The 25,304-nt window shown below is 35.3% G+C and overlaps 1 protein-coding gene across 1 annotated transcript in view; it reads left to right on the top strand.

The window, feature by feature from the left end:
* SLC9A9 (solute carrier family 9 member A9) overlaps window positions 1-25,304 on the top strand; it is a 595,600-nt gene that overhangs the window by 331,712 nt on the left and 238,584 nt on the right. The gene's annotated exons all lie outside the window — the stretch shown is intronic.

Below are 25,304 nucleotides of genomic sequence, written 5' to 3'. Positions count from 1 at the left end.
ATTAACAAAAATAAGAAGTTCTTCAGGGTTTTGGAGTTTTGTAAAAGACGAAAAGTTATTTCGAACACATTCTTCATTTCAATGTACAAGTTGATTTCTTCCTGCCTTATAAAATCGTACACTTTGAAAGCTAAGCTAAGTGTTGTTTGGTAAAAATAATAACAATAATTTATTCAAAAAAGTTCAATGCTGGCCTTTTGTTAGTCACTCCCAAGACAAATGGACTAGGGATTTTTATATGATTCTGGAGGTGCTAAAACTCTCTCTGCCTGACAGCTCATTAATTATTGACATTTTCTCTTTTTCTCCCCCATGGGATTCTGGGACTGGAAGAGACCTTGTTATATCGTTCCCATATGAAAATAAGCAATGACCTGGGACCCAAATGAAATCAGGGAAGGCCTAATGAGAATCAGGAGGTGCATGTAATGAGAGGCAGGCAGTGGGCCTAATGATACACTTAGCAGACTCTGTCTCTTCTTTCTATTAACCTTTCTCTCTTTTTCAGGGTAATGATTTAAGGTGTGTTTTATTGGATTTTTTAGCATATTTCCTCTCACAGTTTTTTTATATTTTTATAGGTGTCTAGTGTACTGATTATAATAGCATGAGGAGGCAAGGTTGCGTCTTAGTATAGGTAGATACAAGGACTGATGTTAAGGTGCAAAGGGAAGTCTTTAGTATGTCTGGCTGTTTTCCTGCCACCCTGAAAATGCCCAATCTTTTGTGATCTTGGAAGCTGGTTTATTTATATTTGGTGGGAATACTAGATGCTACAGATCTTGCTCCTAGATCAGGGAAGATGAGATGATAGGGGATGCCAAGTGACAACTCATGAAGTGATAGTATGTTGTGAAGGTGCAGTCTGTGACAGTTTCTAGAATCAATGGAAAAAGAGCTGGGATCAACTAAATGCCTGTCGTGAGCATAGGAAGGAGAAATTTTGGTGGCCATATTAGATTTTGGCCATTTCTGTGTAAAAAGACCATAAATCCTTGAAGACAAGAATTGTGTATCTTGGCACAAGGTAGCTAGTCAACTAATATTTAGAAATAAATAGGGATTGAATTAAAGGGATAAAAATAATGGTTTTTAACTCTTTTCAAGTCTGATTTTTGGGATATATTTGTTTGATAAATAGTTCTTAAATGTGAACAACTGTACAATATCTCAGAAAGTATTGGTGTGTTCTAGATGGAGAAGATGTATTCCTAAGAAATTTAAACCTCCAGTTTGACTATGAGGTTTGTGGTTTAAGTTTATATTGCTATGAGGTCAAGAGACTCAAACTGAAAAATCAATTTAAAACATAATCTTAGGTTGGAAGTACTCTTGGAACAACTGGCTAAAACACAGTTAAAAAGCATCTTTGGAAGACGACACTCTCAGCCCAGAGCACAAAGATGTCACCTTCACTAAAGCCCCACCAACACGAGCTCACAATCCAAAATCTAAAATCTACAAAGAAACATCATTGAGAGACAGCAGAGTGGCAAACAACAGAATTAGACCTCAAGATTTGTATATAATATAATAACTAAAGATTATAAAGTTTGTATATATATACTTAAAATAAAGAAATGAAAGATGAAAACAAAAACATAAGAAACAAATTATTAAAATAAAGAGCAAATAGATTGAAGGAATTTGAGTACTTATAAGGGGTATTAAGAGTAATCTACCCAAGCAAAACGTATGTATAATAATAGAATGTATAACTTTCTACACAGTGGAGACATAAAAAAGAAAAAATCAATACAAAAGGCAGGAAATGGAAGCAGCAACAAATATAAAAGTGTACAAAAAGGCAGAGTAATTTGAAAGCATGTGGTAGAAATAAATTCAAATATATCAGTAGTAAACAAAATTATAAATGAATTAAACTCATGCATCAAAAGGGAAAGACTGTAGATTTTACTTTTTGAACTTGTTATTGAATTATACATGAAGGAAAGTACATATATGTATGGAACTTAATGAATTTTTACAAACTGAACTCAACTGTGTAACCAGCATCCAGATCACAAAGGATATTACCAGCAACCTCAGAAGCCCCCTTCATGCCCCTTTCAGTGACCCCTTCCTTCTTCCTGAAAAAGGGTAGCTACTATCTTGACTCTATAAGTATAGATTAGTTTTCATTTATTTACCTAGATTTGATTAAAGATTTAAATATGAAAAACAAAAATCATAAAATGTTTAGAAGAGAGAGTTTATCACTTCAGTTTGGAAAGAATTCTAAAGCACAAGAAATTGTAAGAGATTGGCCAATTTGACTACCTTAAAATAAAGAACTTTTGTTCATCAAAATACATTTTTAAAACAATATAAATTCTAGTCACAAACAGTAGAAAAAGTTGCCATTTGACATATAACTATCAAAGGATCAGTGTCCAGAATAAGAAATTCCTTCAATTCGATAAGAGATAAGCTACCCATTAATTTGAAAATCAGCAAAATAAATGAGCAAGTGTTTCATAGGAGAGGAAATCTCAATGACCATCAGTATATCATAAAATGTTCAACATCAGTGGTCATGTGGGGAGTTCAAATTAAACTACAACAACTGGATTAGGAAAAATGAAATATATAGTACAAGGTTCAGAGCACAAACTGGAGTCAGACTAGCTGGGTTCATATCCCAGATCCATATACTAGTTTTGTGCTCTTGGGCAAGTCACTGCACTTCTTTGGGCTTTTGTTTTCTCATCTATAAAGTGAGGTTAATGATTCTTCCTACCTAATGGAATTATTGTGATAATTAAATGAGTTATGATGTGTAGAGTATTATAACAGGACCTGGCATGTTATAAGATCTGTTTGTTAACTATCTTCATGAGTTTGGGCTGCTATAACAGAATACCACTGGGTGGTTTAAACAACATCTTTGTCTTACATTTCTATACTCTAAATCCAAGATCCAAGTACTGGCAGATTTGTATCTGGCGAGGGCTCACTTCCTGGTTTGCAGGTGGCTACCTTGTTGCTGTATCCTCACATGATGGACAGAGGAGAGGTCTCTCTCAAGTCTATTCTTATTAGGACACTAATCTCATCATAGGGGCTTTGTCTCATAATCTCATTCAAACTTAATTTCTTCTCCCCACAAATGAATACCATCACAGTAGGGATTAGTGAGTGCTTCAACATACGAATTTGAGGGAGACACAAACATCAGTCCATAGCACTATATTAGCAATTATGACTATGGGATGCACTCGGACTTCTTCTGTTTTCTGTCTATACTCATTTCCTAGATGATCTGATTTAGACTCATAAATTTAAATACCACTTATTTACTGATAGTTTCCAAATATACATCTCCAGCCTGGAGTCATCTCCGAATCTGTAGTCTTGCATATCCATTTACCTTCTCTATCTATTATGCATCTTAAATTTCACATGTCCAAAATTGGCTCCCCCTTTCCTCCCTATTCACTCACCCAAAAACCCATTCAAGCATTAACTTCCTCATTAGAAGCAATTCTATTCTTCCATTTGTTCAGGCCAAAAATGCAGATGCCATATTTGATTTCTTTCTCTTAATCCCAACTTTGGTCCTTCAAAAAATCCTCTCAACTCTCTCTACTTTCAAAATATATACAGAATTGTGTCTCTTCTCAATAGCCCTATTGCCCCCATGCTGGTCCAGGCCACTAACATCTTCCATGTGGACTATGACAATAACCTTCTAACCAGCTTTTCTACTTCAGCCCTGACCCTCTTTAGGCCTATCTTAATACAGTAGCTAGAATGATGGCGTTAAAGCATTATCAGATCATGTCACTTTATTCCTCAGAACCCTCTAGTGCCTTCCCTTCTTCCAAACTAAAAGCCAGAATCATCACTAAGTCTTATAGGTTCCTAGGTCACCTGGTTCCTGATTCCCACACTGATCTCCTCTTCTTCCATTCTACTTCTTGCTCCAACCTTACTAGGTTCCTTGATGTTTCTCAGGGTCTTTATCTTGCTCTTCACTGTAACTAGAGTGTCCCTCTTCCAAATGTCCACCTAGCTTGCTCTCTCACTGTTTTATTTTTTTAGGGAAAAAAAGCCAAATAAGCCTCCTTTCAGTGATACCTTTGTTGCATACTATCTAAAATTTCAACACCTACCTCAACGTTTTATCTCCCATTATGCTTTATTTTTCTACCTTAGCTCTTGTAACTATCTAATATGCTAGATCTTTAAGTTACTTGTCTTGTTTATTGGCTCTTCCTCACAATTTATGTTCCAAAAAGGCAGATTTTCTTGTCAGTTTTGTTCACTACTGCATCTCCAGCACCTACAACAGTAGCTGGCACACAGCAGGTCCTCAGTTGCTTTTTGTTGGATGAATGAATAAATAAATGAACAAATGTCAAGTTTGGACAAGGATGTGGAGCAACTGGAACATTTGTTTACATACTACAGGTAGAAGTGTTGTTGTGACACAGGAATTCCACTCCTAGTAGATACCGTCTAGTTAAGTGCTTCCTATGCACGTCAGGATACAAGTACAAGAATAGTCAATGTTCCACTGTTCCACTGTTTGTTATAGCAAAGAACTAGACACAGTCAAAATGTCCATCAACAATAGAATAGATATGTGGAAACACATTTCCACTTATTTTTACCATGTAGCAAGGAAAATGAGTGAATCGTAACTATAGCCAAACAATGTGGGTGAATCTCAAGAACTAAATTTTGAGCAATATATGCAACATTATTTCACTTATGTAATATTTGGAAAACAAAAAACCAAACAATACATTGTTCTGTGTTACTACGATATGCAATGAAAGTATAGTGAAAAGCAAGGTAATCAGGGACACAAAATTTAGGATAGTAATTACTGCAGCGGTAGACAGGATGGGATGGAATCCTAGAGGAGTAAAGAGCAATTCTGAAATATAAAGGTCATGTTATTTATTTGACTGTATGAGGAGCATGTAGATATTTGTTGTGTTTTTTTTATTTCACAGCTATAAACATTCCATAATATCTACTCAATAGATAACAAATAATATTACACAAAAATCTAAAGAAAATAGTTAAAGAAATGGACAGGCTATTTATTGAACAAGAATTTCAATTGCTCAATAAACAGAAATTGCTCAAACTCACTATTAACCAGGGACTACAAATTAAAATGATTATAACATAATATTCATAGGACTGAAAAAAAATTAAGTTGATCAGATTAGGAATTGATAAGGTTTTAGGAAAGCAGATATTCTAACACAATACCCAAAAAATGAAAAATTATATTCTCATTTAAAGGACAATTTTGTAGTATCTATAAAAAGGAATCAGGTACAAACCTATGACCAGCAAATTTACTCCTTAACGTATTTTCAGAATGATACCTATTTTAAAACACATGAAAATATACTACTACTTTAATGACTATATCTCTCTCAATAAAAATATTTTACATAGGGTAGGAGAGACAGGAAGCAAAGAAGGGTAATCAAAGGAGACTCTATAATCTGTAATGCTCTAATTTTTAAAAGCAGATTCATGTATTTGCTTGATTGTAATTAATTTTGTAATATAAATACGATAAAAGCTGCATACCCAAATTTTCCAGATGCAGCTAATTAAATGTAGCATTTAAATGAAATTAAGGCATTTATATCCTTTAATGTTTGTGTTAAAAGACACAAGAGACTTAAATTTAATGAGTTAAGGTACCAGCGTGAGAGGTTAGAAAAAGAACACACAGAACAAATCCAAAGAATGCAGAATTGAGCAAAAAATAAAGATAAAAGCTGAAATAAAAAGAAATAGATAACAAAACTGAAATAAAGAGGATTAACCAAGTCAAAAGTTGTTTCATTGAAAAGACAAATAAAATAGACAATTTTGGTAAGTCAGAGAGAGAGAGAGCAAAAATAAGCAATGCTATAAGAGAAGAGCATGACTGGAGGTGCTGTGGAGATTAAAAAGTAAGAACATGTCATGTACAATTTATGCAAATACATCAGAAAACTTAAATGGACAATTTCCCAGAAATGTATAACTGACTAAACTATTTGAAGAAAGAAAAAAACCCTAAATAGCCCTGCAATCATTCAAGAAATTGAGTCAGTAGCTAAAAATCCATTCATCCAAAGACACAAGGCACAGAATTTTTCCTAGGTGAGTTCTACCTAACTTTCAGGGAATAGATCACTCCAATTTTATAGAAACCATGAAAGATAAAAGACAAAAGAGAAATATGCACCTCAAATCATTTCATGAGGCTGGGATATTACTCCAGAAATGAAAATCAGTTTATGTCAGTAACAAAAATGAAAAATATATGCCAATCTCATAAACAGAGATGTAAAGGTTATGAACAATCAATAAGCCAAATTTGTCAATGTAAAAAAATACATATGACTAACCTGCATTTATCCTAGGAATATAAGAATAATATTAGAAAATTGTGAGTATAGTTTACTACATTAACAAAGGAAGAGAAAATAATCTCTCAGTAGATACAGAAAATGCATGTAATAGAAAACATTCAAGACATATTAATTTAAAAATGTTTGGCAAGTTATAAAAGGGAAGAACTTCCTCTATCTGATATATATCTAGTGGGAAAAAAACTGTAGAAAACATTGTATATGCCGGTGAACCTTCAGAAGTGTAATGCCTTTTGCAGACAGTCATACTTCATTTTATTGTGCCTTACAGATATTGCAATTTTTACAAATTGAAATTTTGTGGCAACCCTGCTTGGAGCAAGCCTGTCTGCCTCATCTTTCCAGCAGCCTGTGGTCATTTTATGTCTCTGTGTCACCTTTTGGTAATTCTCACACTATCTTAACCTTTTTCATTATATGTGTTACGATGAGCTGTCATCCATGACCTTTGATGTCACTATTGTAATTATTTAGGGGCATTATGAACCATGTTCGTATAAGGTGGCAAACTTAATAGTTGTCTGTTTTGACTGCTCCACCAACTGGTCATTCCCCCATCTCTCTTGCTCCTCTCTGGCCTCCCTATTCACAACAACACTGAAATTAGGCCAACCAATCACCTTAAAATAGCCTCTAAGTGTTTAAGTGAAAGGAAGAGTTGCACATGTCCTGGTTGAAATCAAAGGCTAGAAATGATTAAGCTTAGTGAGGAAGGTATGTCAAAGGCAGGGTAGGCTGAAAGCTAGGCCTCTTGCACCAAACAGCCAATTTATTGATGCAAAGGAAAAGTTTTTAAAATACATTTAAAGTGCTACTCCAATGAAATGATAACAAAAAAAGCCAAACAGACTTACCGCTGATATAGAGGAAGTTTCAGTGGTCTGGATAGAGGATAAAACCAGCCACAACATTCCCTTAAACCAAAAGCCTAATGCAGAGCAAGACCCTCCCTTCAATTCTGCAGAGGCTGAGAGGCAAGGAAGCTGCAGGGGAAAAGATTGAAGCTAGCAAGATTGGTCCATGAGGTTTGAAGAAGCTGTCTCCCTAATATAAAAGTGCAAGGTGAAGCAGCAAGTGCTGATGTAGAAGCTGCAGCAAGTTATCCAGAAGATCTAGCTCAGATAATTGATGAAGGTGGCTACACTAAACAACAGATGTCCAGTGTAAATAAAACAGCCTCTAATTGAACAAAAATGCCATCGAAGACTTTATAGCTGGAGAGAAGTCAATGCCTGGTTCGAAAGTTTCAAAAGACAGGCTGACCTTCTTGTTAGGGATTAATGTAGCTGATTACTTAAGTTGAAGACAATGCTCATTTGCTATTGTGAAAATCCTAGAGCCCTTAAGAATTATACTAAATCTACTCTGCCTGTGCTCTAGACCAACAAAGCCTGGATGACAGCACATTTGTTTACAGCATGGTTTCTTTGAAGAAACCTTGCCATTGAGATCTACTGCTCAGAAAAAAATATATATATATATTCCTTTCAAAATATTGCTGCTCATTGACAATGCACCTGGTCACCCAAGAGCTCTGATAGGTATGTGTGAGGAGGTGAATGTTGTTTTCATGCCTGCTAACAAATATCCATTTTGCAGCCCATGGATCAAGGAGTAATTCTGACTTTCTTATTTAAGAAATACATGTTGCAAGGCTATAGCTGCCATGGAAAGTGATTCCTCTCATGGATCTGAGCAAGTATGTGTAAAACTTTCTGGATAGGATTCACCATTCTAAATGCTATTAAGAACATTTGTGATTTATGAAAGGAGGTCAAAATATCAACATTAACAGGAGTTTGGAAGAAGTTGATTCCAACCCTCATGGATGATTTTGAGGAGTACAAGACTTCAGTGGGGGGAGTAACTTCAAATGTGGTAGGAATAGCAAGAGAGCTAGAATTAAAATGAGAGCCTGAATTGCTGCAATCTCATGATAAAACTTGAACAGATGAGGAGTTGTTTCCTATGGATGAACAATGAAAGTGGTTTCTTGAGATGGATTTTCAAGAAAATCCATCGTGAAGATGCTGTGAACATTGTTGAAATGACAACAAAAGATTTAGAATATCACATAAACATGGTTGATAAAGCAGCTGCAGAATTTGAGAGGATTGACTCTAATTTGGAAAGAAGTTATATTGTGGGTAAAATTCTATCAAACAGCATCACATGCTACAGAAAAATCTTTCATGAAAGGAAGAGTCATTCAATTTAGCGAACTTCATTGTTGCCTTATTTTTAGAAGTTGCCAAAGTCACCCCAGCCTTGAGCAACCACCAGCCTTATCAGTCAGGAGCCATTAACATCTGGGTAACACCCTCCACTGGGAAAAAGATTATGATTCACTGAAGGCTCAGGTGATTGTTAACATTTTTTAGTAATAAAACATTTTTAATGAAGACATGTACATTTCTTTTGTTTTGTTTGTTTTTTGAGACAGAGTCTCACTCTGTCACCCATGCTGGAGTACAGTGGCACAATCTTGGCTCACTACAACCTCTGCCTCCCAGGTTCAAGCAATTCTCTGCCTCAGTCTTCTGAGTAGCTGGGATTACAGGCGCCCACCACCCCACCCAGCTAATTTTTGTATTTTTAGTAGAGATGGGGTTTCACCATCTTGGTCAGGCTGGTCTTGAACTCTTGACCTCGTGATCCACCCGCCTTGGCCTCTCAAAGTGCTGGGATTATAGGCGTGAGCCACCGCGCCCAGCCATGTACATTGTTTTTTAGACATAATGTTATTGTACACTTAATAGACTACAGTATAAATATAACTTTTATATACACTGTGAAACCAAAAAGTGTGTGTGACTCATTTTATTGCTCTATTTGCTTTATTGCAGTGGTCTGGAACCAAACCCACAATATCTCCTGTAGTACGCCTGTAGTTTAAGTATTCTCTTTTTGATATATGTTGTGGTGGTTTTCCACCCTTTTCATTTTAAGTAGTTAACATCCTAAATGTAAATCTATGTCTACTTGTTACATTATTTCCTTAGGATAAATTCTAGTAAGTGTAATTGCTCACTTCAAGGTTTTAGATTCTATAAAGTTTTATTACATATTCCTAATCTCCATGCAGGACGATTATACAAACTTTCAGTGCCACCAAGCGATTCCTGGGAGTTGCCTTTTATTAATTTTATTCATTCAGCAAATATTTATGGAGCATTATGATATGCTAAGTTTTCTGCTGGGAGTTGAGGTTAGTGACAAACACAACAGATATGGCTGGTGTTCTTGCTGAGCTTACAGACTAGTTTTTGGGCTATCCACAGATGTTGTTTAAGAAATTGCCTGTTTTGTGACTTTACCCTTTTTTTTTGGAGTGTTCAGTTTGATTTACCAAAAGGTGAAATTCCAGGGTATTCAGCATCTCAAGCATAAGGCATATAAGAAATGATATGTCTTTGGGTAGAATGACTATTTTTTTCTAGACCAAATATAGAACAGATGGTGGAAAGACAATTGTGTATAGATGCAGATAAAAGAGCAAAGTGTCTGAAAATAGGTCAGTCCCAAGAAATCTGAAATGAATGATTTCTTCATCCAAAAAAAGGAGGGCGTGCCACTTCACAGAGAGGCTGAGGGCTTAGGCCATAGACTACATCGTACCCCCAGTTATGCCCGGACGAGGTCTTCCAGTATTGCTGGGGTAATACATTGTCGAGTTAATACTGCACAAGTGGTCTGCCTCGTAGGCCACTGAGCCTTGGCTTAGTACTCCTAACATGGGCTGTAATTTCACTCAAATTAAACTGAGCATATTTCCCTGTAGAGAACACCTCAATACCATGTATCATTCTCAATCAGCAATTCCAACTTCGAAAAAGAATACACAAATCAGTGCTGACGAGATAGCAAATAGCTTCAGCTGCTGGCTTCTTCCTCCCCAATTAAACCTGGAGGGACTGCATAATTGAGAGGAAACAACTTGATGAAAGTGCGAGAATTACCCGTGGGCATTCTTTTCTCGATCTTCTGCACCCCCAAATTCTCTGGGCTAATGGAAGATGGAGGACTTGAAGAAATCGTGTCTTTTCAGTGTTGCTTCATTCTAAAGATTTAAGGGCAAATTCCTGACAGGAATTTCTTGGAGAAGTGAACAGACAGACATTGATGGTCAAAAATTTGGTTGTGCTAAAGATTTTCTCCACCCTGGAGCTTACCCTTTTCCTTCTGAAAATTACCGAGGGGATAGTCCAGTGTGTATATGGGCCTTTCCTCATACACCTTGCGTAACAAGTTTGACCCCAGGAAAATGTGACTCACAGGGCAAAACAGCAAGATGCTCAATGCATACAACCAGTAGAAAACAGACCAAAAGCTGAACATAGAATATAAACATGAAGCAAGATTACTGGAACATATGGACCAAGAATTTAAAATAGGCATAATTAGTATCCTTAAATAGATAAAGGAGAATGTTAGTAATATGAAGCGGGTACAAGAAGACATAGTAAGAACTGGATGAATTCAGTTTTTTTCAGAAATCGAAATAGAGAAATAATAGACACTCAAAGCCTAGGTACTTTTATCCAACACAGAATCGGAACCAACCAATTAATGGAAAAGTCAGCTAAAGCAAAGAATCATTCCATAAAATGACACAAATAGGTATTTAATTTTCACTTATAAATTATATATTCATTTTCCAATCTTTTAACAAAGACAATGTTTTTTCTTTGAATATTACAGTTCTCAGTTGTCTTTCTTTCACAAAGTACACCACAAACATATCAACCAGAATTTCTAGTTTTTCTGTTGCTTTAGTTTTGAGATTAAAGACATTGGCAAATATAAGAATCCATCTGTATTTGGATGTATATTTTTGCAACATTTTACAATTGTCCTGCTCACTACTAATTTAGTAATATTTTCTAAGCAATTTAATTTTATCTAGTTTTTCTGCATATTTAACTTAGTTTTTTGAAAAACATAAACTTTCTTTCATATTCACATTTAATCTATACAAATTATGCGATTACAAATATCAATTTAAAGTAGACATAAACAAATTTTGGAACAAGCATGGTTCTTGTTAAGCATAAAATTCATGTGGTGGAAGCAGAAGTTACCCGGGCACACTGGAGAGCAACTTACTAACCATCAGCATTTAGTGTTTAGAGGACATTAGACAGTATGTTTTACAGAACAAATACAGGATTAATCTAGAGAGTGGAAACTAAGAGCTTCTAGCACATATCTGTAGTACAGTCTTTCTCCATATATATGTATATAATTTTTTGCAAATAAACTAATTTTTGAAAATCATCATAAACACACATATACAAGAGCACTTTCCCAGGGATCTTTGTAGGGTGACTTTGAAGGACCTAAATAGATTGGAACAAAAACAAAATTGACCCTAAACCATAGAAACAAGTCAGAGTTAAAACTCTCTTTCAGAGCTGTTTTATGCATGCATGGTCTTTATATGAAATATAACTTTCTTCCTTGGAAACAAAGAGAAATACACTCTTACACTGTAATAATTTATAATTTTTGACATTTTGTCTATATTGTCAAGGGTGTGCAGTAACTTCAACACAGAGGTTTTACAGAAGGGAGCTTTATAAATTTCATCAAAAGAAAGCTCAAAAAACTTAATCGGTGTAAAATAAGAATTTTCTGGAGTTTAATATAAACACTGACAATCTACAGTCACTGTATTTTAACTATCCATTACAAAGGAACAAGTCAAGCAAATATAATTTTCATCAGCTATTGATTTATTTATAACCATGCCTTTATAAAAATTATCTGATAGCCTATTCTCCAATTGAATGACATTATCCAAATGTCATATATTTTTTGTCTTTCATTTTCATTGATTTCTCTGATTTATAAAGCCTCTTTTACACTCTCCGATTTCTTATTATGTCCCGAAGAATCAATGTTCTACTCTAAGCTTCAAGCTTTCTATTGCATGCCTTTCCATAGCCCACTCTGCCATAGATCAGAAATTGAATTCAAAGTCATCTGCCTAATGACAATGATTTTTAACCATTTGTTGTAGCTTTTTATTTTCTTTGTTAGTTAAATCAAGTAAATTTATAACCACCTGTAGAACAAAAATTAAGAGTTTTAATATCACTTTTTATATATAGTATAAAGTTGAGTGCCATGTCCACTTATTAGATTTAAAATCTTACTGCAATACACAAGGAAAGCATCTGTGCCTCTTCACCTTCTAAATTGTGAAATATTTACTTTTATATCTTACCCAAAAGATGACCCAAAAACAAAAGGAAAAGTTGAGCAATGAATTTGGTCAGGTTAAATAGTAAATCAGTTTAATTAGTCCTCTTATTCTTTTTCCTCATAAATTGGAGATGGGGGATATGTGGTAAAGAAATTTTTCTGAGAAGTTCTGACTACTATTGTACCACTACAGTAGAATATATAAAACTACCAAATTCAGAAAGTTTTTCGAAGGAATATCAATATAACATACACTAACACAAATGAAAATGTTTATTGGGAATAACATAATATAAAACAAGGAAGCTCTTGAAATCTTCGAGCTGGTTATGAAACTGTTGTTTCAGACAGGTGCAGCACTGGTGGTGACAAAGCCTGCTTGAATGAATACTGGTTTGATTCTAGTGTTTCGTGCTTGTCCTGATGATCTAATGCATTCCACTGTGACATGGCTGATTATGAAACATCACTGAATAATGTTCTCAATCCTGTATATTTTAGTTTGCAATACTTTTATCAAGGGATTGGGTTGGCATGAAGAGATCAAACACATCTCAAGATATCTGAGACTTAATATTCTGTTGCCAGCAGTAGATGTTAATTTAGAAAGAGCACATGGTTCTCATAGTGGATGGAGTGGAGTTCCTCAGTCATGTCTTAAACAGTTGTTACTCGTCTGACTGGCAATGGCTAGGATTTTGGTATTCAATTCAGACACCTTAAAAAATCATAATTAGAAATCTTCCCTTTTTTCATGTGTTGCTATGGACTGCATGTTTGTATCCCCCATGTTGAAACCTAACCCCCAACTTAATGGTATTTGGAGTTGGGGCCTTTGGGAGGTAATTAGGTCATGAGGGTGGAGCCCTCACTAGTGGGATTCATGCCATTATTAGAAGAGACGTGAGAGCTTGCTTGCCCATTCTCTCTGCTCTCCAGCATATGAAGATACAACCAAAGAGCCATCTGCAAACTAGGAAATGAGCTCTCAACACCAGATCTGTAGCCACCTTAATGTTGGACTACTCAGCCTCCAGAACTGTGATAAATGGGTGTTTGTTGTTTAAGCCACCCAGTCTGTGGTATATTTATTATGGAAGCCAGAACTAAGACATGTATTATTCATACTCCCACCTAAGAGTTTAGCATAGGCTAATTACAAAGACAAAAAGATACACAAGTAATGTTTAACATCTAGAGTGAACATTTATGTAAACTATGGGCTTTGGCTAATAATGATGCTTCAACATAGATTCATTAACTGTAACAAATGCACAACTCTAATAAGGGATATTAATAATGAGAGAGGCTGTACATGTGTTGGGGTAGGAGGTATATGGGGTATCTCTGTACCTTCCTCTCAATTTTGCTATGAACCTAAAATTGCTCTAAAAAATAAAATCTTAAGATAATATGCAAAAGATGAATAAGGAAGGAGGTCAGGAATAGCTAAATTTTAGAAGTTAAAGAAAAGGGACTGTTAACCTTTGAAAACTGTGATAATGTGTGAATTTTCCATATCGGCACCTACTATTAATATCAATGTTTTTCTTGGCTTATTCATTAAGGGATTTTTTTAAAGACACAATTTTAATTTCTGCACAGAAAATATATTGTTTCAACTAGGCAATTTTCTTTAGTTAGTATTTATTGGCAAAACTACAGAGAAACTAATTGTATTATTCTACAACTTTTATTTTTTCAAAAGACCAGTACCATCAGATATACTGAGAAAATTTTTTTGCAGGACCCTTATTTGAATGAAACCAGCATTACATTCAAATAAGTGTTCTCTGAAAGAGTCCCCCAGCCTTTGCAGATATTCTAGACTCAGGACCTCATATGTCAGCCACAAACTACCAGCAGCAAAATATTTACTTTCACGACTAATAAGACTGTTGAATGAAAAGTGGCTATTGCTGCCTAAACTGTGGAATTGCCTACTACTGCAACTATTCTGATAAAAATCCTCTCTCTGCTGTTAGAGCCAAGCAATATAAAATAAAATGATACCCTATGTGACTTATTTTCTGTAAACCAAAGAAATAGGAGAAGCGGTTAAAAGTAATAGCCAAATTTTAGCTGAACATAAGGAAGGATTTCTAACAGTTACATAGGTCCAAAAATGCCATTCACTTCCTTAGGAAGTAGTGAGGTTTCTGACTTTGGCAATATTCAGTTCCAGGTTGAGTAGCCCCTCAACAAGCGTCTAGGAGCAATCAAGCATTTGGATGGATGTTTGGACTATATACATTACAAAGTAATTCTATTCTTGAAGTCTTATGGTTTAAACTCTGTGTGCATACGTGTACCTGTGTTTAAATTCATCAAAATGGATCGAAGGCCTATCTTATTTCATGACCAATATCTCTGAGCAGTATTATGATAAGTACTCTGTGAAGGTGCAAACATGAGAAGCTATTCTTAACTTAATGGTATATTAACTTAAATGCAACCTTACAAAATCCTGTAATGACTTTTACTTTAATAGCTAAAAAAATTTTTAAAGGGAAGAGTCAAAAGTGGAACACTTCCAGAAATATGAATACTGTTATCAGTATTTACTGGCTAAAGTAATTAAGTAATTTTCAGAGAAAATGGCCTTCCCCTTAAGTTATAAGCTTGAGGGTTTCAAGGAAATCTAGCTACGGTGTTTGTTCAGTATTTATTCAATTTAATGAAGCTCAATTCCTTGTAGCTGTAACTACATTTATTTCCTATATTAACTTTACTTACTTAATGATGCCTATTCATCTTCCTAAAATGTGTTTTGTTGTGTTTTTATAGGCTGTGCTTTTGAAATTCTCATGTTTTTAAAAAGCAAGATTAAGTATAAAAGAAGACAATGAAATACAAGAGATGGGAGAGGGCTGGGTAGCAAGCAGGAGTGCATAGGGAACCCCAAAATTCTCAAACAAAGAAATAAATGATAAAGAGCAGCTCTCTGAACACTTAAGTGGTACATCTCCTCTACTATAGGGGCTGGATAGTCCTAAACAACTTGAAGAATCTGATGTTGGATTTGGAGCCCAGCCTGCCAAACTGGATGACATTTGTCTTACTCTAGGCATATACATAATCTATAGGTATAATTTATGTGCGTATATAAAGCTATATATAATCATTATCATGTTACTGTAGGGCACAGAGCAAAACACAGAACTTCTCCGAAGAAGAAATTGGGTTGAAAAGAGGGTTATTTGGAAAGGGATTTGTCTTGAAACTTCAAATACATGGCAAGAGCTTTGGTTTTGCCTTTGCGGGACAGGGAGAGAGAATGAGTGTAGGAGGGATTGGCTTGGATGGGTGAGTGGTGATAGATATTTGGCAGAGGATAAGTATCCCCTGCCTCAAGCCACACCCTGTTGCTTCCACTAATTGGGTACAAAGAAATTTACCTTTTAAGTTTTTCTTTTTTAACCTGGGAAAAATATGGTCAGAGTCACTGATATCTTCCCTGCCAACCCCTGACTTGTTCCGATGATCAAACAAGATGTATGTATGAAAATATGCTTTGCAAACTTGAAAGTGTTACAAATATTCAAACATCTTGCCACTTGAGAGCCTGAATCTTATACAATGGGGAGGCTGCCTAATCTGGCAGAAATGGTGTGAACCTTGGACAAAACTCAGGACAACTGACCTCTTCCCTTTACTGTGTAATTAATGCAAGTGCATTAATGCCTTTGAATGTAGTTTTCCCAGTGGTAAAATGGGAATATTATTACCAATTCCTGGGTTTTGTTGACTTTATAACATGAAGGTTTTTAAAAATTGTTAAAGTATGTAAAAGCTTTTAATACATTTCTTAGTACAATTTAGGTCCTAAAAAATAGAAATCTCATTAGCATTGTTACTATTTTAGAAGCAGTGATATTGATATTACTATAATGCTTTAGATGTAGAAGGATCTCCAAAGATTGCACTTTACCTATATGTAACGGTGAATCTTCAACTTTAAAGAGGAAGCCTCATTTGGGAACCGTGACCTTAATAGGCAAAAAAGTCTTCAGAATCCTTATGTTCTGATGGTAAAGGTCTTTATTATAATTCATCTCCTATGCCACCTCTACAGCCCATGGGAATTATTGGTTTCACCTCAAACACATTTCCTGAGTACTTGGAACTGAGTGAAAATTAAAATCCAAGGAGCAGCTCTCTTCTCCTTCCATTCAATAGACAGCCACATCTCGTGCAGCCCCAGCCACATCCCTGAGACACCACAGTGAAGGTGAAGGCCGGAGTAAATGGATTTGGCTGTATTGGGCACCTGGTCACCAATGCTGATTTTAACTCTAGCAAAGTGGATATTGCCGCCATCAACAACCCCCCTCATTGACCTCAACTACATGGGCTACATGTTTCAGTATGATTCCACCCATGGCAACTTCCACCATCAAGGCTAATAACGGGAAGCTTCTCGTCAGTGGAAATCCCATAACCATCTTCCAGGAGCGAGATCCTACCCCAATCAAATGGGGGCGATGCTAGCACTGATTATGTTGTGGAGTTCACCAGTGTATTAACTACCATGGAGAAGGGTGGGGTTCACGTAGACGAGGGAGTCAAAAGAGTCATCATCTCTGCCCCCTCCTCTGATGCCCCCATGTTCATGATGGATGTAAATCATGAGAAATGCAAAAACAACTTCACAGTCATCGGCAATGCTTTCTGTGCCACCAACTGCTTAGCCTCCCAGTCAAGGCCATCCGTGACAATTTTAGCATCATAGAAGGACTCATGACCATGTCCATGCCATCAATGCCACCTGGAAGACCGTAGGTGGCCCCTCTGGTAGACCATGGTGTGATGACTGCAGGACTCTCCAGAACATCATCTCTGCATATCCTGGCACTGCCAAGGCATGGGCAAGGTCATCCCTGAGCTGAACCAGGAAGCTCATTGGCATATCCTTCCCATGTTCCCACTGCCAACATCAGTCACAGACCTGACCTGCCATCTGGAGACACCTGCCAAATATGATGACATCAGAAAAGTAGTGAAGCAGGCTTTGGAGGGCCCCCTCAAGGGCATCCTGAGCATCCTGAGCACCAGGTTGTCTCCTCTGACTTTAACAGTGGCATTCATTCCTCCACTTTTGATGCCGGGACTGGCATTGCTCTCAATGACCACTTTGTCAAGCTCATTTCCTGATATGACCATGAATTTGCTTACAGCAAAAGGGTAGTAGGCCTTATAGTCCACATGGCCTCCTAGACCACCAGCCCCAGTAAGAACATGAGAGTTAAAGAGAGGCCCTCAGCTGCTGTAGTCCCTGCCCCACTTAGTATCCCCAACCACACTGAGAATCTCCCTTTCTAGACACAGTTTCCATGCCACTGTGAATGGGTAAAGAATGGGAGGGGCCTAGAAAGCCCCACTTTGTCCTGCACCATCAATAGAGTCCCCATATTCAGCCCAAAATATTAATTAAATGAAATCCTAGGAGCAAAAGTTTATCATTTCAATAGCATTTATTGTAAAGTTTATTTGCAAATTCCCCAACGCAGGAATAAAAATTATTCACCTATATGCCAGCTTTGTTCAAAATAGCTATAGACGTACTTAATAGTATATAAAAATGAAATCTGAGCTATTCTGTATAGAAAGGTCCCAGTTAGGAATAAAGACAAATTTTATAAGTAAAATGAAAATACAAGCCAAGATTAATTCTGAGATACAATTCTAAAGAAAATAACCATTTCATTTAATTTTCATTGCAGTTTTGAGATTCTTTAACATCTCAGTTACAATGAATTTCAGTGCATTTCATGGACAAGTAGATGAAAGTCAGTAGGTTGTGTCGAGCCTCATAAAAGCTATGTTGAGGAATTCATGTGAATTTAATTAGTATTAGCCAGGTATATTGAACTGCTGTAATATTTCCCTATGAACCATAATGATATAGTAAAATTACATTTTTTGTGTGGATAGAAGAAAAAGGTCAATGAGAATTAGTGATAAACATATTTTATAAAATAGATATGACTTTTTCTTTTACTTTCTAGTAAATACAGTAACTCAGACTAAAAAGCATAGTATCCAATAAGTCTTCGGAGAACATGGTTTGCTAACTAGATTATGTCACTTAATTAACAGATGAATGGTTACCATGAACTTTCAGAGTTTTTAAACACAGATTGTCCTCTTAGGCAGTTTAAACATTTCCCCAGTCTTGTTTGCACTATTAACTTGCTTCCCCCCTGCCCCTTGAAAAAAAGCCCTGCTAAGCAAAGATTAGTTTTAACTTGGGTCCTCTCCAAATGCTCACAAACTGTGAAGTAATGGAAACAAAATAAATGTTTACTGTACTGGATAAATGAAAAGTTGAGTCAAGTTATTTTTTACTGACCCTGAGTGGGGAGGAAGTAGATTTGAAGTTATTTATATTGAACACTGAATTGACTAGTTTGAAATGTGTTGTTATTGTGATGGTTATTATTGGCTTTGGGGTGGAAGAATTTTTTCATTTTTAAAAATTTTATCCAAAATTGACCAATAAGTTTATTCCCTCAGTGATCGCCTACTCCTTCGGGCCAGACTCAGGCAATAAAGTCCTAATGGTCAAATTGGTTCTGTCAGCTGGCCTTGCTGTATAGATTCTCCCTTTGAAACATGTCTTCAGGAGATTTTGGCATATGAAACAAAATTGAATTTGCCCACATTTTCTCATTAAATGCCCCGAGAAGGAAATTATTATGAAGCCTGTTCATTCAAAGAAATGTTGTTATATGATATAAATAGACAAAGGAGTGCTAATCAGGACTGTCGCATTGCTATGAAAGAAGCCTTTTTTAAAATGCCAACAACCATCTACAATTTAAAATAAGTTATTCTATCATATTGTCAAAGGTTTTTAAAAACTGATAAAAAATACTTTGGCAAGAGTATGGGGAAAAGGGCACCCTCTCCACCATTTGTAGAGATGCAAATTGGTTCATTCTTTCTGAAAGGCAGATTTTTAGTATGCTTAAAAAGAAAAATTAACGTATACCCTTTGTCAGAGGACAACTCATGTCAGGAATTTTATCTAAGAAATTTTATATAACTTTCACTCTATGGGCATCTGCATAATTAAAATTATCTTCATTGTAACTAAAATTATGCAAATGTCCATAAAGTGAGTGAAAGTTCCATGGATATGTACATGTTAATACTCAGCTAGGTTTATCCTTATTATTTAACAATAGATCTTAGATATCTTTCTATACTAGTTCATATAGAACTCCCTAAAATACAGGCTGTTATATGAATGTATTATACTATAATTTATTTCACTGTTTCTTATATTATGGATATTGGTTTCCAGGTTTTTATACTACAAACAATTCTTATAAAATTTCCTGATTGAAAATGTATGTACAAAATTACTGATGACTTATTGAATAATTCATAAGTAGGTTTTGTTTTCTCCTTTAAATTGATTATTTTTCTCTCATTTGAGTAGAATGAGTGAGCTAGAATCCATCTTTGGTTCCTGGTTATTTTTACCCAAAGTAGTCAACTTTTACTGTAAATCTTTCCAAACAATCTATCTTTTTTCCCAACTATATTATAAAACTCCTAGTTTGTTCTAAATTGATATATATTTTTATTGTGGTACAATAAAATGCAAATTTTATTGCATTTATATTTTATAAATACCATACAATTGTGGTATTTATGGTATTTTTGATATTTTATAAATTTATGGTATTGATGGTATCTTATATATACCATAACATTACAAATACCATAAAATAAAATACCATAAAATGGTTGGGAGGTAGGAAGGACTGACAAAAATTGGTTTTCACCTGGAAAAATATACATACAAGAAGAGCTAGCTAGGAAAGACTGCAGATGTCAGGACAGCTCTCTTTCAGAAAGCAACTAGAAAAGCTGTGTCATACACAGAAAAGCAGGTGTCTGATATGAGCAGCCATGACATCCAGGACTTGAAGGACCAAGGTACTAAATAAAAACAGGTTAAACTAAGCTATGCTGAAGGCAGGACATAATAAAGAGAGAAATTAATAAAATGGGAAGAGAGGGTACCATACAGAAAAATCGACAAAGCCGAAGTTGCTTCTTGAAAACACTCACAAAATTAATAACTTACCTTACAAGATTCATCCAGAATAAAAAAAAAGTAACACAATTTCCTAATAACATGGGGAAAGATATGACTACAGAAACAAATATTGAGGATATTAACAATTGTATGCCAATAAATACAAAAATGTAGATGGAATGACAAATTCTTTGAAAAATGTAACTTTCTAAAACTCATCCAAAAGTCAATAGAATATTTGACTAAACCCATATTTATTAAAATATTTGTATCTGTAATTAAAAATCCTCCTACAAAGAAAATTCCAAGCCCAGAATTTTTCCAAACATTTAAGGAAGAGAAAAGGAACCTGTTTTGTGATACCTAAGTAACTTTAACAATACAACCTGATAAAACTGTATAAAATATACGACACAAAAATCCTAAGCACAATCTAAGCAAATTAAATCCAGTGGTATATAAAAAAGGTTAATATATAATGACCAAGTAAGATTTATTGCAGGAATGCAAGACTGCTTTAGCATTTGAAACTCAATTAATGTAATTAACAACATTTTAAAAGTGAAAAAACAAATACTATATGATCATCTTAATAGGTAAAGGAAAAACATTTTATGAAAACCAACACCTTTTTAGGGTCTATTTCTGATAGACTAAGAACAAAAGGGAACTGCTTTAGCCTGTTCAGAATTTCTATAAATTTGATAGGAAATATTGAAAATGTTCATTTTGAGACTGGGAAAAAGACAAAGATGCCCATATCTCACTTGTATTTTGCACTGTGCTGGAGGTCCTAACAAGCGTAATGAAACAAACAAAAGGATGCAAAATGTATGATGACTGGAAAGGAAAAAAACCTATCCTTATTTGAAAGCAACATGACTGCGGAAATCAAAAAGAAACTACCAATAAACTATGAGAATTATTAACTAAATTTAATAAGGCCCTGAATACTAGGTCAATTTTAAAAATCAATTGTATATGTGAATCTAGCAATGAACATTAGAAAAGGAACTTTGAAAAAGGTACTATTTACAATAATAACGAGAAACATCAAATATCTAGGAATAAATCTGAACAAAGATGTGAAAAATCCTTATACGAAAATTTAAGAAAGCCAAAATAATTATAAAGATATATGATGTTCATGGATTCAAAGCTTCAATATTAAAAAGAATTACATTTTATCTGAATTTATCTATAAATTAATACAATTCCAACTAAAATGCCAATAGGTAAGTTTTGCGGAAATTCAAAAGTTGATTCCTAAGTTCAAGTGACAATATCAAGAGGCAAAGGTGTCATTTCAGAAAACATCAGTAAAATGTGTTGGCAAAATGTAAAGCTACTAGAATTGCTGATTGGAGTGCAAATTGATACCACTGCTTTGGGAAACTGCATGGCACTATGTCCCAACAATTCTGCAGAAAGGCAAACATGTATTTTTAGCAGCAAAATTTATCATAGCCCCAAACTAGAAAATACCCAAGTGTCTATTAGTAGTAGTATGAATAAGTACATTGTGATACATTAATATTAAATGAACTAAATACAACATGAAGAATCTCACAAACATATTGCTGAGTCAAAGATGACAAATGCAAGGGTATGTATTGTCCAATTCCATTCATATAAAACTGAAAAACAAGAAAAGCTAATTTGTGGTGGTAGAGGTGCTAATAGTAGTTAAATCGTGGAAGGAGATATTGTGAGAGAGAAGAGTGATTCTGGGATGCTGGTAATATTTTTTGATCTTAAATTATAAACATATGATGTATGCACTTTCCTGGGTGATTAAACATCAAGAAACACATTTCTGTCTTTTTTTCTTTCCTTCTCTCTTTCTTTCATTCTTTCTTATTTATTTATTTTTTTTGAGACAGAGTCTCACTCTGTTGCCCAGACTGGAGTGCAGTGGTGTGATCTCGGCTCACTGCAGTGCCCACCTCCCAGGTTCAAGTTATTCTCCTGACTCAGCCTCCAGAGTAGCTGGAACCACAGGCACACAGCACCATCCCTGACTAATTTTTGTATTTTTAGTAGAGATGGTGTTTCACCATGTTGGCCAGGCTGCAACATTTCTTTAAACATGCAAAAATAACCAGGAAAATTCTGAATAATGTGGGGTGTGAGAACAGTCTAGACTATGAAATATTATCATGTGTTATGGATCCACATTAATTTAAAAGAGTGCAGTATTGACAGCAGAATAGATAACAACAGGAACAAAGAGCAGGTTCAAAAATGGACCTAAATGCAAAACAAAACTTTTGTACTATGTGTATGTACACAGTTACTTGTAATGCTGGGAAGTTTTAGATATCAATAAGTTGAGTGAGTAAATCAAGTTAAAATCCTAGGTTATTCAAAGGAAGCAAATCACTAAAACAAATATTTAAAATTATGGGCCTCCATGTAAAATGTTGAGCAAAGAGTCTCATCACATCTCAATAACAAATAGAAAAAATCAAAACAAAGTGACTTTTCCTATATACTTCTCTTTTTTCTTTAAGATGATACATAGATTTAAATTGGATGGTGGAGGTGAGGGGGACAAAGGTACAAAGAGACAAAAATTTGACCCCACGCCCTTTTGTTTATAATCTGTCTGGAGTGAAAAAGTGTTTTGTTCATTTAACTAAAACAGGATTGTAAAAGAGTAATGATAGAACCGCACTTCAAATCAAAAAGTGATTTTGTGATCTCTTCAATGCAAAAATCCAAGGGTAAATTTTGTTTTGGGAGAGATTGAATACAGAAGATTAAACATTGTTATCAGGAACTGGCTTCTCTTTCAAGCAGTCATTTCCTCTGTGATTCCAAGATGGCTGCCAGCAGATTCCTGGCAAGCATCTTTCTTATGTCTCACCCTGTGAAAAGGTGGGGGCCTTTGTCTCAGCATTCCCTGCATTAAATTTGTTGAATTAAAATGGAATTTTTTGGGGCCCAAACATGTCACACTCATTTCTGAGTCAAACATGCTGCCTCAAGAAATGCACCAATTTGAGTGGTTTAGTCCTAAATTATATGCTCCATATTTGAGCTAGGGAGGCATGAACACATGGGCTCAGAGTAGGGAATGAAGTGGGCTCCCCAGGCGGAAATTGGGGTAAAGCCATTAAAGAGAGGCTGAATAGAGTCCAGGTGGCAAAGTGTTCACTCTAGGGTAAAATACAGTTGGGATGGGGACAAAAGAAAGAGAGGCACTACAAATTTAACCTTGATATTTGTTTATTGATATTAAAAAACTAAATAACTACTAAGGACAGAATGTTTTTGTTCTCTAAAAATTCATATGTTGAAGCTCTAATCCCCATTGTGATGATATTTGGAGGTGAGGCCCTTGTGGGGGAGTTAGATGATGATAATAGAACCCTTAGAAATTGAATTAGTGCCCTTATAAGAAGAAACACAAAAGTGATGATCTCTGTCTCCTCGGTGTGAGGACATAGCAAGTAGATGGCCTTTTACAAACCAGGAAGAGGACTCTTATCAGCACCAAATCAGCTGGCACCTTGATTTTGGATTTCCCAGCCTCCAGAATTGTGAGAAATAAATTTCTGTTGTTTAAGCCATTCAATTTATGGTATTTCATTTCACCAGCCTGAGGAGATTAAGACAATAGCCAAGTCTCACTTTTTGAAAAAGTAAAGATATAATGAGGCAGAGAAATATTCCCTATCTCCTACATTTTTCCTGATGTTTTCAAATTTTCTGTGGTTATTTTGGTGATAGAGTTTGTTTCCATGAGCCAGCCTGGAATGTAAAGCAAGCACTCAGGATAATTGATGATGGCTGCCCCAGCAGAAAAAACTGTCTTGTACCAAAGGGCTGGTTTTTTTTTTTTTTTTTTTTTTTTTTTAATCCTTTTTTCTATTGCTGGTTTTAAATAATGTTTCTGACAAGATTCTACTTTTCTTTCTGTCAACTGTCAGTGAACAGTATTGGGCATTATTTGTGGGGCTGTAAATACATTACACGAAAAACTAATGAGTCCTTAAAAAGTCAAGAGAAATGCCTCCAGAGATATTTACCTAACATGGTGATTTATGTCTCAGAAACTTCCAAATGAGAAGTCTGGAACATAAAAGAAAGTCTTTTCCAAATCTGTCTTTGTTGTAGCCCCTGGACACATTTCCATTTTCCTTTTAATCTGAAAGTTGGAGAATGTTTTTCATGTTCAACTTAAATTGTTTAGTTAATGGTCTAAGAGTAACTCTTGGGAACATCCCTCATCATAGTATGTTATTACTCTATTCTTCTGACTGAATTTGATGTATCTATTGTGTTCTTGCTGCAAAAACCGATCCCTGGGATTAATCATTTTCTTTTTAGCAGCTAGAAATTGTAGACATTTAATGGATATACCTACATCAGTCAATTTAATGAGTCTCATTGTCTAGGGTTTGAAATATACTGATCACTCTAATGTTAAAATATAATTAACATTCATCCTTATTTCAGGTTTCTAAGTTTTCCAACTTTGTCCCTCCTGCCTGCCTGAGAAGGGTAATTTAGTTTAAGCTTAAAAACAAAAAGTTGTTCAGTGCCTGGGAAGTCAAGTGGATCTACTGAGTAACATTCACAGAGAGTAAACAATCTTTGTGTCATTTACTACAGTACACCTTCAGCAAATCACTTAGCTTCAG

The sequence above is a fragment of the Piliocolobus tephrosceles genome, chromosome 2, assembly GCF_002776525.5.
Source record: "Piliocolobus tephrosceles isolate RC106 chromosome 2, ASM277652v3, whole genome shotgun sequence".
Classification (NCBI taxonomy): domain Eukaryota; kingdom Metazoa; phylum Chordata; class Mammalia; order Primates; family Cercopithecidae; genus Piliocolobus; species Piliocolobus tephrosceles.
The sequence above is the reverse complement of the archived record's forward strand: the minus strand, read 5'-3'. Positions and strand labels throughout refer to the sequence as shown.